Raw genomic sequence first — 17,155 nt, forward strand, 5'->3', positions numbered from 1 at the left:
CATTGTTCACTGTTTCTTTTTTTAATTAGTGCTGTTTTTAAAACACCAATGTATAGGGGTCCTGGAGGATCCCACAAACACCCAATTCCGCCTGCAGTTTTAATATATGGAGCTATTTACTGATTTGATGGCTCCCGATTTAAAATATCACACACTATCAGAGAGGGAAGAGGCACTCAGTCATTTTGAAGGCTTTGTGTAAAGATTGTACTTTTGGATAAAAGCCAATTTTCAAATATTTTCATTTTCCACAATATGCATGAACTTTTCTAAAATAATAATAATCTGTTTTATTTTAGGTGACATTAATTACATAACTAATAATGTTTTTGAGAAGAAATAAGTTCACCTTTTGCTGGTAGTTTATTCTCCAGGGACCCCAGTCAGTAGTCCTTGTTAAATATGTTGGTAGGATGAAGATTTAATAGTTGTAATAAACCAGTGCAATTAATTGCGATTGATTGATTGATGGATGGATGGATGGATGGATGGATGGAGGGATTGATTGATTAATTGGTTGATTGATCGATTGATTTGTTAGTTGATTGATTGGTTGATTGATTGATTGGTTGATCGATTGATTGATTGATTGATTGATTGATTGATTGATTGATTGATAAAGTAACACCACACTCCTAACCACTGTTAATTACAAAAGTACTACATTCAAATGTTAGAACACATGTAGGGCTGTTATCAGCAAATTGCTCTTGAGTACTAAGTAGTATTAAGTATGTCTGCTTTATCAATGTGTCACATAATATGTCATAATCTTTGTAGCTAACTACTGTGTATTATACTGTGACAGTTGAATTGGACCTTTTAGACTAACTCTGCCTACTTTTTTTTCACTGTAGACCAATGAGCACTGTCTCTGTCAACAGAATAAATACATTAAAATACATTAAAAAATCTATTTTCTAGGGATTGATAAAAATGTACCTTATCTTAGATGACAATGATTGTAAAATCTTACTCTTTAAAACAACTAAGTATACTCTAGTAGAGTTAAAAAGTACAATATTTCCCTCTAAAATGTAGAAGAATAGAAGTATAAAGTAGCATAAAAAGGAAATACTCAAGTACAGTATATGAAAACCTGAAATGTTCATAAATACTACCAAATGTAACCTACTTAGTTACTTCCCACACTGCTAATTATTGTCTAAAAGATAATCATTGAATACTCACGGCCGTAACTAGAAAGTCTATCCATGCTCAGTAATTTCATTGGTTCCTCACTAAAGACATCTCTCAAACAGAACTGGTTTCCAGCATCTAGTTTCACATCCAACATCATAATTCATTTAAATTCTCTCAAATCTTTTTAAGTTTTTATTTTTGGAAAACTTTTTCACTTAAATTTGAAGACAAATATGCCTTCAAATCTAGGTGAGAAAGTTTTCATTTGATGAGGAGTGTGACAAAATGGTTCACATTTTATGAGTAGCCTACTGCTCCGGACTATTGACTGCAGTAAAGCTAAATGTAAAATGTGACTGCATATCTGACAGTACAAGTCAGTAGCACTGTACTTTACCACAGATTTGAAGTACTTGTACTTTAACTTGAATATTTTCATGTCATGCTGCTTTACACTTTATATTTTATACTTCATGTACTTAAAAATGTATGTTGCTATTGTTGCTATTGTTGTAGTCTGATATGTACAGTACTGTAGAAAGGAATTTGTTCTTGGGGACAATAAAGTCTAAAGTCCATACTTTATACTGACTGATACAGATAGCCGATAAGATCTAAGATACACAATAAATTATCATCTTATAAATTATGAGGTATTTTATAAATTAAAGTATCGAAAATTATATAAAATGCTTATATTAGTTCCACCTAATTTGCTTCTTTTGTGTTCAGTAATTAATCTCATTTAATACAATTCTGAAAAGTTACATTCTGTATAACATTTATTTTTACAAGTGATTTTGCAGATAATACTTATGTAACAGTTCTTTTTAATACATCACTTTAAACTTTTAACAGAAGTTTTTTTTCACATTTATACTTTCACTTCAGAAATAATCATCCACCACTGACTGTTGCACAGACAAAAACACTAAATTATATTTTAAAAAGATTTACCTTGATTATTATTATTATTTCTATTTTGTTATGCGTCATACTCCTTCACTGCATTCAGTGGAATTTATAGATTTATATTTTAAATACACAATATATCACCTTATGAATTATGGTGCATTGATAGACTAAACAAAAGGCAACATAAAGGGTCTATATATACTGTATATTAGTTCTTATGACAACATTATGAAAAGGGTCATTTTGCATAAGTAGTCTGCTTTCATTTTAAGTATTTTAAGTACAACCTTGAAAGTATTTGTTTTACTGGTAATACTCCAGTAACTTTATAGTTGAATACATTTTCCCTGCATGAATTTTTTTTCCCCATCATTGACCCAGAGAGCAGAAAAATTCATCTTATGACTGCATCAGTGCATACATCAGCTCTTAATAACATCTGATTAAAACATTAATATAATATTATGCTGAGTGCTCACAGCTTTCTGATGAAGTTTTATCAGTAAAGAGCCAACAGCATGGTGTGGAGGTCAAACACAGAGCACATGGCCTTTGTAGGACAGTTGTGTTTTGCACAGCTGCCAGTAGAGCTATAACCCATTTAATGCACAAAATATGTATAACACCTGCTCATTATGAAACAGGCCGACCCAGTGTGTGTGTGTGTGTGTGTGTGTGTGTGTGTGTGTGTGTGTGTGTGTGTGTGTGTGTGTGTGTGTGTGTGTGTGTGTGTGTGTGTGTGTGTGTGTGTGTGTGTGTGTGAATCCAGTGAATTCACGCTGATTTCGCCAATTAGTGCAGTCATGAAAGGGGGGTGTAGGTGGAGGAGAGTGGAGACAAGCTGCAGGAAGATTTTTAATCAGTCACACAACATGGATTTGACCAAAACGGGGGGTTGCAACAGCCTTATCCAGAGCTTTCAGAGTAAAATCTGTGTGTTATTGGACAGTAGTTAATATCAGGCATTTTTACGCTTAAACAAACGATGTGCTAGATTTTTATTTCCACCCCAAAGTTTTATTTTATCACAGCTCATACTGGATGTTAAACCACTGCTGGAACGCGCAGACGTCCGTGTTTCTATTGGCTGTCCGCAGCGTCGCTCACAGGAATGACGATTTTGCTGCTATAACCAGCTGATGCTGAGGCTACGAACGCGGAGCCTCTGAAGAACTGTTGACGGTACATGGATACCCAGTCATCGGCGTTATGCCTGCGGATTCGATCTCATCTCCATCCAGAAACTGAGTGAGTAGGATTTTATCATCGTGTCACGACGCATAGGCCCGGTGTTTCCCCCCCTCTGTCGCTCCACATGATGTTCCCTCGTCTTCCCACATCATCATTTTCATGGGCTTCATGCTCTGTGCTTGACAGATTGAGCTTTCTCACCTCACACAGGCGACACATCACATCTGCAGGTAAAAAAAAAAAAAAAAAAAATCGGTTCATTGGTTTCATGGTGAATTGACTGTGATGGGTCATTTTCTACCTTTTATGTTTTTTGTGTGCGCGAAAAAAATCTGTTTAATTATGGGTAAACGCTATTTGTGGATCGAGTTGTGCAACACTGTCGTGAACATGGTCTGTGGACCAGGTTATAATGTATGCACTGGTTGCTGTGTAGGCTGAGAAACGCGTGGACAGCGATGGAATGGTGGTGCGCTCCGCAACGCAGCTACGAGAGAGACGCAGTTTCGGTGCAGAGAGCAGCATTTCTCTCTCTCTCTCTCTCTCTCTCTCTCTCTCTCTCTCTCTCTCTCTCTCTCCCTTCTCTGTCTCTCACCTCTCTCACACACACAAACGCGTGCACATGTTCACGTGCACGCGGATGCACGCACCTGGCTATTAAATTCACACTCCCAAACTCATTCTCATGGTTCTCTTCGCAGGCAAACGCCAACAGGCGCTTGTTGCAAGATGTCAATCTATCCTATCAATATTTTCAGGACTTTCACAGTGATTTGTCCACCTTATTTCCATTAACCAGCTGTCTGCCTCACGGGTGTGAGGAGAAGAAGCAGCTAATCTATGTCCATTTTAGGAACATTTTCCTTCAGCACAGAAAAGAATGCATCTCAAGCTGCTCTGGTTGAAAGCTTTTAGGGTATGTTTGCCTATTTAGATGTGATAATATGGATCTATAATCACTCCCCAGTGGCAGCCCCATATCTTTAAATGACTAGCCATGGATGGCCTCAACATCCACCTAATCACTTCCCCAGGAAAGACTTAGCTGTGTGGAGTGTACACTGCATAGGAAAACGCCCACACAGGCACATGAGCCAAATCAACATTAAAGTGTGTTTGCACTGCTGAATAAATCAAATGTTATACAAATGAAGTTGGACTGATACTGAAAGAAGCTTTGACGGTTCCAATCCAGCAGGATTCACATTACAAAAGAGCCATTTAATAGTCGTGGTCAACTTTTGGATGTGTGACAGGAGAAGCTGTGAGCCTTTGGAAATAATTATTCTGAGCTTTTTTACTGTCCAAAACAACAAAATGGTTCAGCACAGGCATGTAATGATGTTTAAACTGAAGGGAAAAGAGGAGTGCATATAAACAATTTCAGCACATAGGAACAATTACTATTGTGACAAGCATGTTTTTTTTACATTCAGCTTAACATTTTGTGTATGACAGCAACAGAGAGCTGCAGTTAATTGCACACTGAATACAATTAAAAATGCAGAGACTCAGACTACAACCATGCAAGTGGCACTGTGAGGCTGTATTTAGGCTTTGAGCTAAATGTTAATCCAAGCATGACATGTTCACATTGCTGATGCTAAGATGCTGCTGTTTACCATGTTAACCATCTCAAAGTGTTAGCCTGTTAAAATGTGCTATTTAGCACAAAAAATGAGGTATTTCATTCAAACCCACAAATGTTAGTCAGATTTGTCATCAGGGAACCATTTACGTCTTTACCAATGGGAATGGGAATCATATGTTTTGCTTGGTAAGTTTACCTGCATGTGTCAGTAGATGTAAAGTCAGAGGATCACCAAAATCAGAATAATTTATCCTCCAGGGAGCATGAATGTCGGTACACAATTTCATGTCAATCCTTCTAATATTTGGTTAAATATTTCAGTCTGGCCCAAAATGCTGGACTGATGGACTGACTGACCGACAGGAATCCCTTGAGCCACGCTGCTGATGTGTCTAAATACTACCAAGCATGACTTAATAGTGCTGCCACTGTGTAGATTGTCATCCTTGTAGCATCCTCAGCTTCACATTGACTGTGAGGCTGATGGGATGAGAGTAGATGGGGTAGGATGAGCCTGTGGAAGTCATGCAAGTCATCCATGATTTAAATGTGTCCTCAAGGAAATGATGCCTTTCTGTACATCTACATGTCCTAGTTAGCCACCATCTGTGTCAGGAGTACCATCAGTATGCTACTCATTGTGCAAGGCATCATGGGAAGTTGGATCTTGAAGAGACTGTTCAACAGCATATTTTAACATGTTGCTTATGTCTTTTATTATCTGGTCTTCCAGGTACGACTTTGTGGATGTTTGGATAAGAGTACAAAACGGACAACCTCAAGAAATGGAATAAAAAGGGAGTCAACTGAAACAACTTGACTCAGAGCCATAAATAAAAGAAGCTGACATTCAGAAGCGTAAAGGCTTGAAGAGTGGTTGTTGCCTGAGGAAGAGAGAAACTGAAGTCGAAGAGGAGGGAAGATGGGGTGTGGTCAGACGCTTGCCACATTTCTCCCGGACTCTACAGTTCACTTTGTCCGCTGTCGGTCTAAGCAGGAGCCTCCCTTCTAAAACCAGAGCAGCTTGTTTCACCTGCTGGAGGAGCCCCCACCCTCGGTGATGTGATGAATAAGTTTGAAGTCCTTGGCATTGTGGGAGAAGGTGGGTGGTTTTACACAGAATATTTGATTGCATGTTTTAAGATTGTGTGGACTTCAAGTTCTGTTGTTAACCTACAACTCTGATTCTGGTTATTGGGGCCACTGAGGACATAGAGGTCATGTCCTTTCGTATTTTTCATGGGAATTTGGGTGTTATAGCAGCCTAAGCAACCTGTACATCAGTGTTGCCAGAATTAAATCTTTAACTCTTACCTACTGTTCATATTGTATAGAGTGGGTCTATACCAAATTTTTAACCACATCCATCTATGGAATATCTTATAAGTAATCAATAAATTGACAATTTATCCTTCATTAATGCTTCAGAGAGTAGAAAAGGTGTTTTCTTTAGGTTTGACACTATTTTTTATAGAGAACAATCACATTATGTTATGATCTCCTGTTTTCTAAAACAGGAGAACAGCCATAATTATTTCTATTTTGCAACCAAATTTTGAATAGGTTTCATTATAACCATTAAAACCATCAATCATAATAATAAATCCTTTGAAAATATTGTAGTTCAGGAAGAATCTTAACATTTCAGCCTTAAAGAATGTCATTTAGGGTGTTTTTACTGCTTTCAATGTCAAATGAGTCAGATTTGACCCAAACAGTTTGTAAGAGCTAAATCAATGTTGGCAGGATTTTTTCAACCCACAGAGAAGTTTTAATCTTTCAAGACTTTCCTCACAAGAAGGACAACATCATGTGTTTACTGGAAATAGACGGAGCCTTTATTTATATAAAACTGAAGGCAGAACCAAGCTCTCATTCCTAATTAGCCCTGTTTTGTAAGTTATTATATTTTATTGAGAAGCGTCCCTGTTACCTGATCTGCTGCTGTTTTAATCTTCAGGATGAAAACTAAAAATATACTCAATGTTTACCTGTTGTCTTGATAATGTACATTTCCTAATTCCAGCACTGCTTCCATTATTATCTTTGCCACTCTCTCCTTTCTTACAGAAATGTTGTTTTTATTCACAAATTATTTCCAGCTGCTTCCATTTTGCCTTTCTGCAAGTGCAGTTAAGTCATCAATGAAACTCAACACTTCACATGAACACCTTTAGTAGATTTTTAATTTGCAGGAAGTTTTGAGTTTTATTGGCTGTAACTGGTAGTAGTTATTATTGTTATTATTTGAATACTGGTTTTTATTTCAAAATGCATGGTAAATGCTTGAAATGAGCCATGTTTATGTCCCATTCTCCTAATTAATGTACCACATTGGTCAATTGTACTATGCACTCCAGAATTACCCATAGGAGCGTATGCTGCCTATATTGGTGCTTTCCAAAAACGTTGGAAGTCACTGTTAAAAAATAGGAATGTGCTTTTGGTATGGATACCTCTGTGTCAATAGTCTGTTTATTGTTGGTTTATTAATACATGCATTTTGGTATTGCACAAGATCACGTGACTATATTCAAATTGTTTTCAAATGGAGGAACATTTTTGCTTGCAGTTGATAGGCTAATTCTTCCCATGGTTTGGGTTAACATGGTTATGCTTAGGCACAAAAACCACTCAGTTAGAGTTATGGAAAGATCATGGTTTGGGTTAGAACAGTTAAATGCGAGAAAAATGCTCCATTTAATGGTACTAAAAATGCCTGTCTTTATGCTCAAAAGGTCCAATTAAAACTGTTCTGTTTAACAACACTAAAATGCCCAACGTATGGATTTTCGGTTAGTGGTCTACAAGAACTCCATTAATATGTTGAAGTCCAAACCTTAACCATACCACAGGGGACATTTTAGAAAAACATATCCTGTTGATATGGGTGTTACTGGTTATTTAGGAAGCCAATCAGACAATGCAATTGGTCATTTAATTGAAGGTCCCTTCAGTAGATTTGAAAAGTAACTACAGGTAGATACAACACTTTCAATAGGTAGCAACGAGCTGTTTCTTTTTAACTTCACTTACATCATTTTTGAAGACTTAGTATTTTTAAACACATTTTAAGTCAACGAACAATAGAATTTTGGTTTTCCTTTCATTTCACGACGAAACTTGACTCCTAAATATCTAAAATACTGAATTCCTTTGTGTGTTTGTGAGATCTGAAGACGAATAAGACGCTGGCCAGCTCTTGCCTCATGGGATCAGTGACAACATTGATGGCTGGTCAGAAAATGAAATAAATGAGGATCAAATTTTAAGTCTGGTTGCAAATGTTCCAAAAACACAGGTCCCTCACATATCCAACCATGCAACCATTATTTCTCTGAGTCTGCAGCATCATTTGTAACTGTACTGACATGCATCCCTGGCTTCACTCTAATGTGAGAAGACAGAGTAACCAAGTGTTTATTGTACTGTTCATAATCCTCACTAACCGTGATCTACATCAGTGCGTGTCATTGTACATTAATCAAAAAGTTAGACGCCAAAACAACTGCAGTTAGATGATCAAAGTTTGAAAACTACTGGAGCTGCTACTGTTTTTTACTTACTTCTGAATGGACTGCATTTATATAGCACATCTCTAATCTCATCAACCACTCAAAGTGCTTTACAATACAGTCCACTTCTAATTAGTGGACCACCTGCTCTACCCTTCAGATTTCTATTAAGCGTAATCTTCAGCTTTTACACATGTTTGTGCATCTTGTTAAATAATTCTGGTAGCATAACTTTTTGTTTGTAGAAAATGAGTTATTTTTACCCCTATGAAATCTCATGTGAAAGTTTTTCGTTAAATAATATACTAAATGTTTTTGGATACATAAACACTCTGGATAACTTAAAAGGTTTGTGTGATAGTTATCAGTTTGAATCATTTCAACATTGCTCCTGAGAAATCGTTTCCATCAGTTTAGTGCATGCCTCTAAATATTGCAATATCCCTGAACCTCAGCCAGCGCTGCTATTGAGGAGAAGCCCGAAGTGCAATCAGAGCTGTACTAAATTCAGAACGTTTTGTTGCTGCAATTAGGAACAAAACAACTTCAAACAAAACAGCTTCAAAACAACAAAACAAGTTGCTTCATTATTTCAAAATTAAAAAGAGCCCTGGTTTAAACTTCGACTGTATAATCAGGTTTCTACAAAGCATAATCATCAGTTTTAGCCGAGTGTTAGCAGTGCACACAACAGAATTACTTACCAAAATGCCGACTCTACGACTCTACGACTCTACGACTCTACGACTCTCTCTGAGATTCGTAGGTGACAAATTTCCTCTAATCTGCATTAATCAATTTTTGGCCAGTTGGGGGCAGCATACCACCTGTGAATACAATATATTATCACCTTTTAAGTTATCAGTTGCTTATATTTATATATCCAGCAGAAAGAGGACAACAATGTAAGTTCAATAGTCACTTTAGCTCTTTGCTGATCTTCAATAACACCTCAGGGAAATGTCTTGTTCTTGAGCATTAAATGCTCCACTTTGTTTACCGTCTAATGGCTAACTTTGTCTCTTTGCCGTTTGGTGCTGGGCAGATAGTGCACAGTTGGCTTTTAGAGCTTTTTGATGAGAATAACTGCCTGCTGCGGCTGAAAATGAAGCTGAAGAAAGTGGTGAGAGTAAACCAAAACAGGGCCGTAAAAACAATTACTTAACAGATACTAAAACTCTCTGAAGAACTGAGGGAAACTGTAGAGTGGGGTGATAATTCTCCATGGGTCTGTCACCACAAGCAACACTATTCATTTGATGAGTAGTCATTTGATCCATTGTTAATATGAACAGTTTTTTATAGCAGCTTTAAGTTTTATGTAAGCATCTTGCAGCTATCGTGTTCATCCAAGCCTTGGGAAGTGCTCCAACTGCCTGTCACGATTGTAAATGTAGAAAATTATAGAAACATTTTTAACTCTAGAAGCCTGAACGTTAAATATAGTTACCCCTCCAATATTTTTTCATATACAGAAAAGTTAAACATGATGTCCCTGAGCCAGCTGTGAGATGAGAACTATTAAGTGATTGATTGTATAAATCCAGTCCTCAGGATTATTTCAATTTTTACGTTTCACTCCACTCGTCTGTCCATCAAACACGATATTGCTGATTTTCACATAGCTGTGGGAATAAAACATGCCACTGCCTAGGTATAATGTTTATATTGCACTGATTGGCATAAACAGGGCTACTTATTTGGGTACTTGTTTGTATATATGTTATATAATGTATCACATAGCTGGTCAAAGTTAAACAAGAATTTAACTTTGCAACATGATGCATTTCACTTTTTTGACACTGTCAAGCAATACTTGGCACAGGGGAGGTGCTTTTTTAAAAACGAGGCACATTTGGGAGACGTTTTCCCTTATATGTGAATGTTTGTTTGTTGTTGCCTCACTCAGTTGAATTAAACATGTAAACTTAAAGTGGACATTAAGAGGAAAATAGTCCTTACCTAACCTAATGTTGAAAATAAGATTTGAATGACAGTTAAAGCAGTCTGCGAAACATGGAAATCGGTTCATTTCAAAAAGCCTTGAAAAGCATGCATAAAACAGCTTTATATGGAAAATCAACAGAGAACATGCATTGCTTAAACACAGGGACACTGTGTGTGTGTGTGTGTGTGTGTGTGTGTGTGTGTGTGTGTGTGTGTGTGTGTGTGTGTGTGTGTGTGTGTGTGTGTGTGTGTGTGTGTGTGTGTGTGTGTATTAGTTGTCAAAGGTAAAGACGATGGTGTGCTGAGTGTGTGGGAGAGTGCGTATGCCTCCGCTCCGCCTCACCTATTAGCTGTTGTTTCTCTGGTAGTTCTCACCTATTGCACTTGCACTTGTTTTTTCTATGAACATGTTTGTCCAAGGTTTGGTTTGGGAGGCCAAAGCATAATTAAGATGTTGAAACTTAAAAGCACGTCTCAGTCTCACTTTTTATTGATCTTTTGTACCCTTCTCTCTGTTTCTCTCTCCAGGAGCATATGGAGTGGTGCTTAAGTGCAGGCATAAGGTAAGACAGCATTTCTCTTTCCTGTAGCTCTAACATCAGAATCAGTTTATTGGCCAAGTATGTTTTACCTTTGGATTAACAACATCATAATATCAGACGAGAATCCATCATGTCAGGCTTCAAGTTATGTGTGACCAATCAGCATCCTATAAGAATCTCATGTGATCTTGCAACTCCAGCTGCATTGCAACATAAGATGGGGATAGATGGTGATAGACAAATGGTTCAATCACCTGCCAAGTATTTTTTGAAAGTCCCTGCCCTTCTTCCCAGCAGTTTAAGGACGACTTCTCATATGGTTCAGTGTAACAAACCATATGGCGAGTCAGGTTAAAGTGTGTTTACGCATACAAGGAATTTGACTCCGGTTTCTGGTGGCTTTTAATGTACATGTACACAACAATCTTAGGAAAGACACACCAGGACAACAAGGACAACAAAGACGATTAAACATAAACTTATCACTGTAATGTGCAAGCAAATGAGTGAAAAAACAGATTTAAACATATAGAACCAACAACTGGACAACACCCTACACTGTCTTTGTACAGGCTGACCCATTTCTGTAAACAGGATATAAATAGTGCAAAGGTGTGAAGAGCACAAGTGCTAGGAGTGCTATTAAATGGGTCAAAAAGTTGGTGGTTATTTGCAGTATATACACGCTGCTCAAATATACAACAATGAATTATATGTATACATGCTATTACGCATTTGTAGCCTATTTTAAACTAAAATAAATGGTAATACATACAGTGGTAGTGTTACAGCAGCTGAGTTAATTGTGCATAAATGTGATGGCGAGAGGAAAGAAACTGTTTCTGTGTCTGGTAGTTTTGGCGTACAGTATAGTGCATACCAGAGGCAAGTTGGAACAGGTCACGGTCAGGCTGCGAGGGGTCCGCAGTGATTTTCCTTGCCTGTTTCCTGACTCTAGAGGTGAACCGGTCCTGGATGGTAGGCAGGCAACATTTGTTTGATCATTTTTAGTTTCTATTATTGAGAATTGAGGTCTTTGAGAGTGTGTGATCATAGAAAATGAAACCAACAATGAAATTTGCATCAACTAGGGTGAAATATAACCTTTATATCCTCATATTCATTGGAATATTTTAATTGATTGTAAATGGCATCAAGAATAGTGTTTCTGGGACTTCTATACTGCAACTAGAGAGCTTAATAGAGGGTTAACACAAAACTGTTTGGTGGCTGAACTCCAAAAATTGCGGTCAAATCTTTGTTAGACAGGAGTATGCATGCACATCCAAACCAAAGATGACAGGTGCTGTGCTGAAAGTGAAAAAATGAAGAAATAGCTCACACACTGCAGGGCTCCAATGTCCACTTAAAATTTATTGCATCAAGGTGACAAATTACACATTGTCACATTGGAGTTTAGGGTCACATGACTGCATCATGTGACTTGTATTCATGTGTATATTGGCGTTGTCACCTTGGTGCAACAAATTCTAAGTGGACACTGGAGCCCTGCAGCTGTTTCTTTGTTTTAGTTAAATCTTTGTTGCCAGCAGTCTGGGAAATACTGACAATATACTAAATGGCTGTTGGGGCTTTTTAATGTCACCAGTTGCTTGTGATGTAAAAAATTTGTAAAATCAGTCACATGTTACTGACTTACTCTCCTATACGGCTTGATCTCACATTGTATGCATGAATTACATTTACTGTCAGTTCCCACAATGGCTCTTCAAATAATGCCATTAATGTATTTGGTATGCATGAAAGCAAGGATGACTCATTCAACAGTGCCTACCATACCTGACTGAGTGGTTCCCAACTCATATATTGCTGTAGTATCTTCCTTAATTTCATTTTCTCTGCAGTGGAAAGCAAAAGCAATGTTTTCAACGTGTGGTGTGGTGACTTGTAAATCCAAAAAGTTGCTTGGTGCATTTAAAAAAATTTAAAACTCTCATGAAAGCTGAGAAAAGTTGTTATTCATCATACTGTCTCTCATGCAATGTTTTATTTTTTTTCACTTTGAGAAATCACAGTTCTTGGCTAGGCTGTAGCAGATTTACATTCAACTGTTTTTATTCGGATTTACGTTTTGTGATTGAAAAAAAAAAAAACCTTGATCTCAATGCGGAAAATTCAAGACAGTCTTATGTGAAAACATTTTTTACATTTGTCTGAGGTGGAAAAGTTGGTGTATCGATAAAAGCAAAAAGCAGCAAAGTTCAATGGAAACAGATTTAGCACAAGACGAAAACATCAACTCTGTGTGGAGCAATGAGGAAACAGTAACGTTCATTAAAATGAATACACAAAATAAACTGAAATACCATATTTCCATCATGTTGTGTGTATTGTTTTGGTCCCATCTTTGGATGTAGTTTTTAGTCATGTTGTTCATGCAGTGTGGAGGGGTGATTAACTGTGAAAGGATTCAATTGTGACTATGTTGGTACACCTAGCAAAAAATCTCAAATTAACTAAAACAATTTAGAATCAATCAAATTTGTTACGATATAAACACCAAACTGATAATCTGCTTTGATCAAACAAGAATGGGGTTAAAGGGAGATTAGTGCAACTATTATTAGCACCTGTATTCAAGGCTTCATTAATAAAGTGATGCTAACGAAGGGTTTAATCTGAGCGAGAGGAACAGTTATTGCAAAGGTGACCCATCAACAGTGAGGCTCTTTTATTCAAATTACTTTATCCATATCATGCTTGATAAAACTTGAAAAATGTTTGAAAAGAAATCAGAAGTGGTGAATAGTTTTATTATACAACAGGGTTTCAACTAAACCTCCAAACTTTACTACCACTAATTCCTAAAGCAATATAATATAATAACAATATAGTGAATATGCTTCTATGGCGGATAATGCTCAGAAGAAGGAAATATCAAAAACAGTAATAAATCAAAAAGGTGCACACTTATGGATCACTCACAGAAATACATTTATCCTACAGAACTCAATCAAACTGAGCCAGAGTGAGCTACATTACTCAAGATGTTACGTAGTAAAGACTCATCTGTGTAGATGGACCAAAGTGTTCTATTTTAACTAAAGAACTTATTATTTTGATTCTAATTTTATATTGTGTTAGCTGTCATTACATTTCTGAACATAAAGTATTGTTCTGAAAAACTCACACTGTGTTTCTCCACATGTGGAGTAAGAGGAGTGACAGTTGCAGTGGAGTCAACACGAGAGCAGACAGAAGGGATGGAAAGAAATTGTTTAAATGTTGAATGCTGCTGCTGCTGTCTTAATGTGATTCTCAGAGAGCATTTACAGTTAGAACGAGTAACTCTTTTATTTTTTGACATCATTATTTTTTCCTGCAGAGCACATGTAGAAATATCATCAAAGATCCTGTGCTTGATAGCAAACAAATCTAGGTTCATATATAATATTTATGACAGATAAAGGGGAAATTCTACCAAACTGGGGTGAAACCACATGAGTTTATGTCACTGAATTTAAAATGGTTTAATGTGAGTGCTTAGTATTTACCCCATGGTCCCTTTTCCTATATGTGCAATTTATACATGTTTCTTTCATTTTGGGACCTTAATATGTCTTCTGAACGCAAGTTCTCTCAACGCTATGCTCCATGAAAATTTTAAAAAAGCCATAAATTATATACAGTACATTGAGTTAAATTCTAGGTATGCATGTGGAGTATGCATGTGCAATCTGGAGCCATGACCAAATTGACATGGTAAGCTGAGCATGATGGGCCAAGAGGAAATTGCAACCACACAGAGGCACATAAGAGATAAACTAAAGGACATCTGCATCATAGGACATTTTAAGGCGCAAAATACAGCTGACTGTGAATGTGGTTATTTGTTTTCACATTTTCCTCGTCTCATCTTCCAGGTCTGTCTGTTGTGTGGGGAACGTTACATGTTGTGTTTGTGCTATAATTAAGGTCTTTGTTGGCTAAAGATAACATTTGAGAAGCAAATGTGCCTCTATCAAAACTAGTCCAGAGAGGAACACGTATGTTCTAACATAAACATGATGATCTAAATCTTGCACCTTTGCACATCATTCTGTTATTGTAATAAATATAATTTAGAATAGAGGAGATCAGAATGAATCTCTTTATGTCTGCATGTTTGCAGAGGTAGTCACAATTACCTGCACAGATGATGAATCTGTGTTAACACAAAGGATGGTGGCTGCAAGGTCAGTAGGTATCATGTGTCCAGCAGCATAAACTACACAGCTTTCTATTTAGTCCTACTGTTATTATATGAGTAGCTTATAATGAACACTTGTAATTTTCTATGGTTTCTATAATATATCATTATATCATTTATGTTAGAAGAAAACAATACAAGATAAATATTCTTGTAGTTTTACCAGATCCATTTTCTTTGATTTTATTTGCAGTCAGTCATTATTTTGACACGTCATTTTTTTTTAAAGAGGTTGGATGTTTAAAAGTACATTTTTACAACTTTATTAGGTGGTGAGGGGCATTACAATATTGCTTGTTTGATTTTTCAAAGAATATTCATTTTTATAACAGAAAAGAAAACGTTCTTTAGGTAAAGTAAGGAGAGGATTTATACTAAAAGTTTTTACTTAGAAGAATGCAGAATGCAGAGCGGTTCTGACCACACAGGATCTTCATCGGTGTCAGGGCTTGGTAGTGTTGTTATGTATTTTGTAGGTTTAGTTTTTGTTTTGTCTACTTCCTGTTTTATCTTGGTGTGTTTTCCCTTGTCTTGTCTAGCTTCCTCCCCTCCTGTTTGCCTCCCTTCCTCTAATGTGTTACACCTGTGCCTCGTTATTATCCAGGGTATATATGTGGTGTGCTCTTTCCTTTCTGTGCCAGATTGTCTTGTCAGTTACATATATGTGTCGTGTCAGTTTCTTGTCAGAGTTCAAGCATTTATATCAATATATCTTCTAGTGTTGTCGACCAGTTTTGCCTTTTGGATTCCGAGTTTTGCCTAGCGATTTTGTACTTCTGCCTTGTGTTTTGGATTTCCCGGTTTTTACTTTTTGGACTGATTAAACAACTAGACAACTCTTCATCCCTGTCTCTGCATTTGATTCCACCTGGTCTGTGCTTGACAATCGGGGCAGAAACAGTGGAGAAAAAAAAAAGAAAAATACTTTTTTTTTTTTTTATCTCTGTGTGCAACCTTATCTGTGGATGTGTTGAACATTAGTGCAAAGACTCAGGGCTAAAAACCTTCAAAGCTTTCTTATTTACAATTTGTAGGTTATTTTTGTTTTAAATACACATTGAAACAGAAAAACAACCTTAAAAAGCAGTTAACTTGCATGTTAAAGGAGCTGCTTACTTTCCAATAGCAATTACGCCAGATGACCACATTCAGCACATCCAGTCCTGTCTTCACCTTGATGTTGGTGCTTTTGTAACTGTGAAAAAAGCCCAGGTAACTCTCGGGTGTATTGTTTGCTAAACTAAGATACATTTGGAAGTGTTTTTCTGCTTTTGGTGAATGCTGGCTGTTTCCTTCAGCTTTTAGTTTTTTGTATGCTAGGCTATCAAATCCTGGCTCAGTCAAACAACAACAAAATGTCAAAACATTGTCATACTTCTTTAAAGATAAACCTCTGCAACCCTATACGATATTTTAGCTTGTTGTTGTGTTTTCATAGCTAAAATAGAGTCCACCCCATATAGGCAGCTGTTTCCAAAAAAAGGTTCTGATAAAACCACAGTACACTACCTGTCCATGAAAGCTGTGACTTAAAGGTTAGCCATCACATTTTAAAACTGTGCCCTTATCTTCAAAAATATCTGACCTCATTACTCTGTAAACTGTCTTTGTGTGTGTGTGTGCAACACGAAGCATCCTGTGGCTGAATATGTGCTCATGCTTTCACAGGACAAGTAAACCAAACCAGTAACATTTAAAGTAACTAAATCATCCCTGCAACAAAAGGTTTTTTTTGTTTTTGGTTTGGTTTGGTTTCTTAACCATCTTTTCATGCTTCAGAGCCATGTTTTTTTTCATGTCATGAAAATGTAAATACCTGCGGTCAATGTGTAGTTCTGTTAAACCATGTGTCCCTCCCGCTGTGGAAAGTTACTAAGAAGTGACATGCGACATGTTTACCACTTGTTTAATGGTGTCAGGGTTTCATTTTCACATGTAGAGCTAGATACTTAGACCATGGTAATAAAAGCTTTTTAGCTTTGCTGTAAGAGAGCAGTTATTTTTACTTTTCTCAGCTGGAAGCAGGGCAAAGAGACAGAAGCAATGTGTGTGTGTGTGTGTGTGTGTGTGTGTGTGTGTGTGTGTGTGTGTGTGTGTGTGT

The sequence above is a fragment of the Scomber scombrus genome, chromosome 1 (assembly GCF_963691925.1).
Source record: "Scomber scombrus chromosome 1, fScoSco1.1, whole genome shotgun sequence".
NCBI lineage: Eukaryota > Metazoa > Chordata > Actinopteri > Scombriformes > Scombridae > Scomber > Scomber scombrus.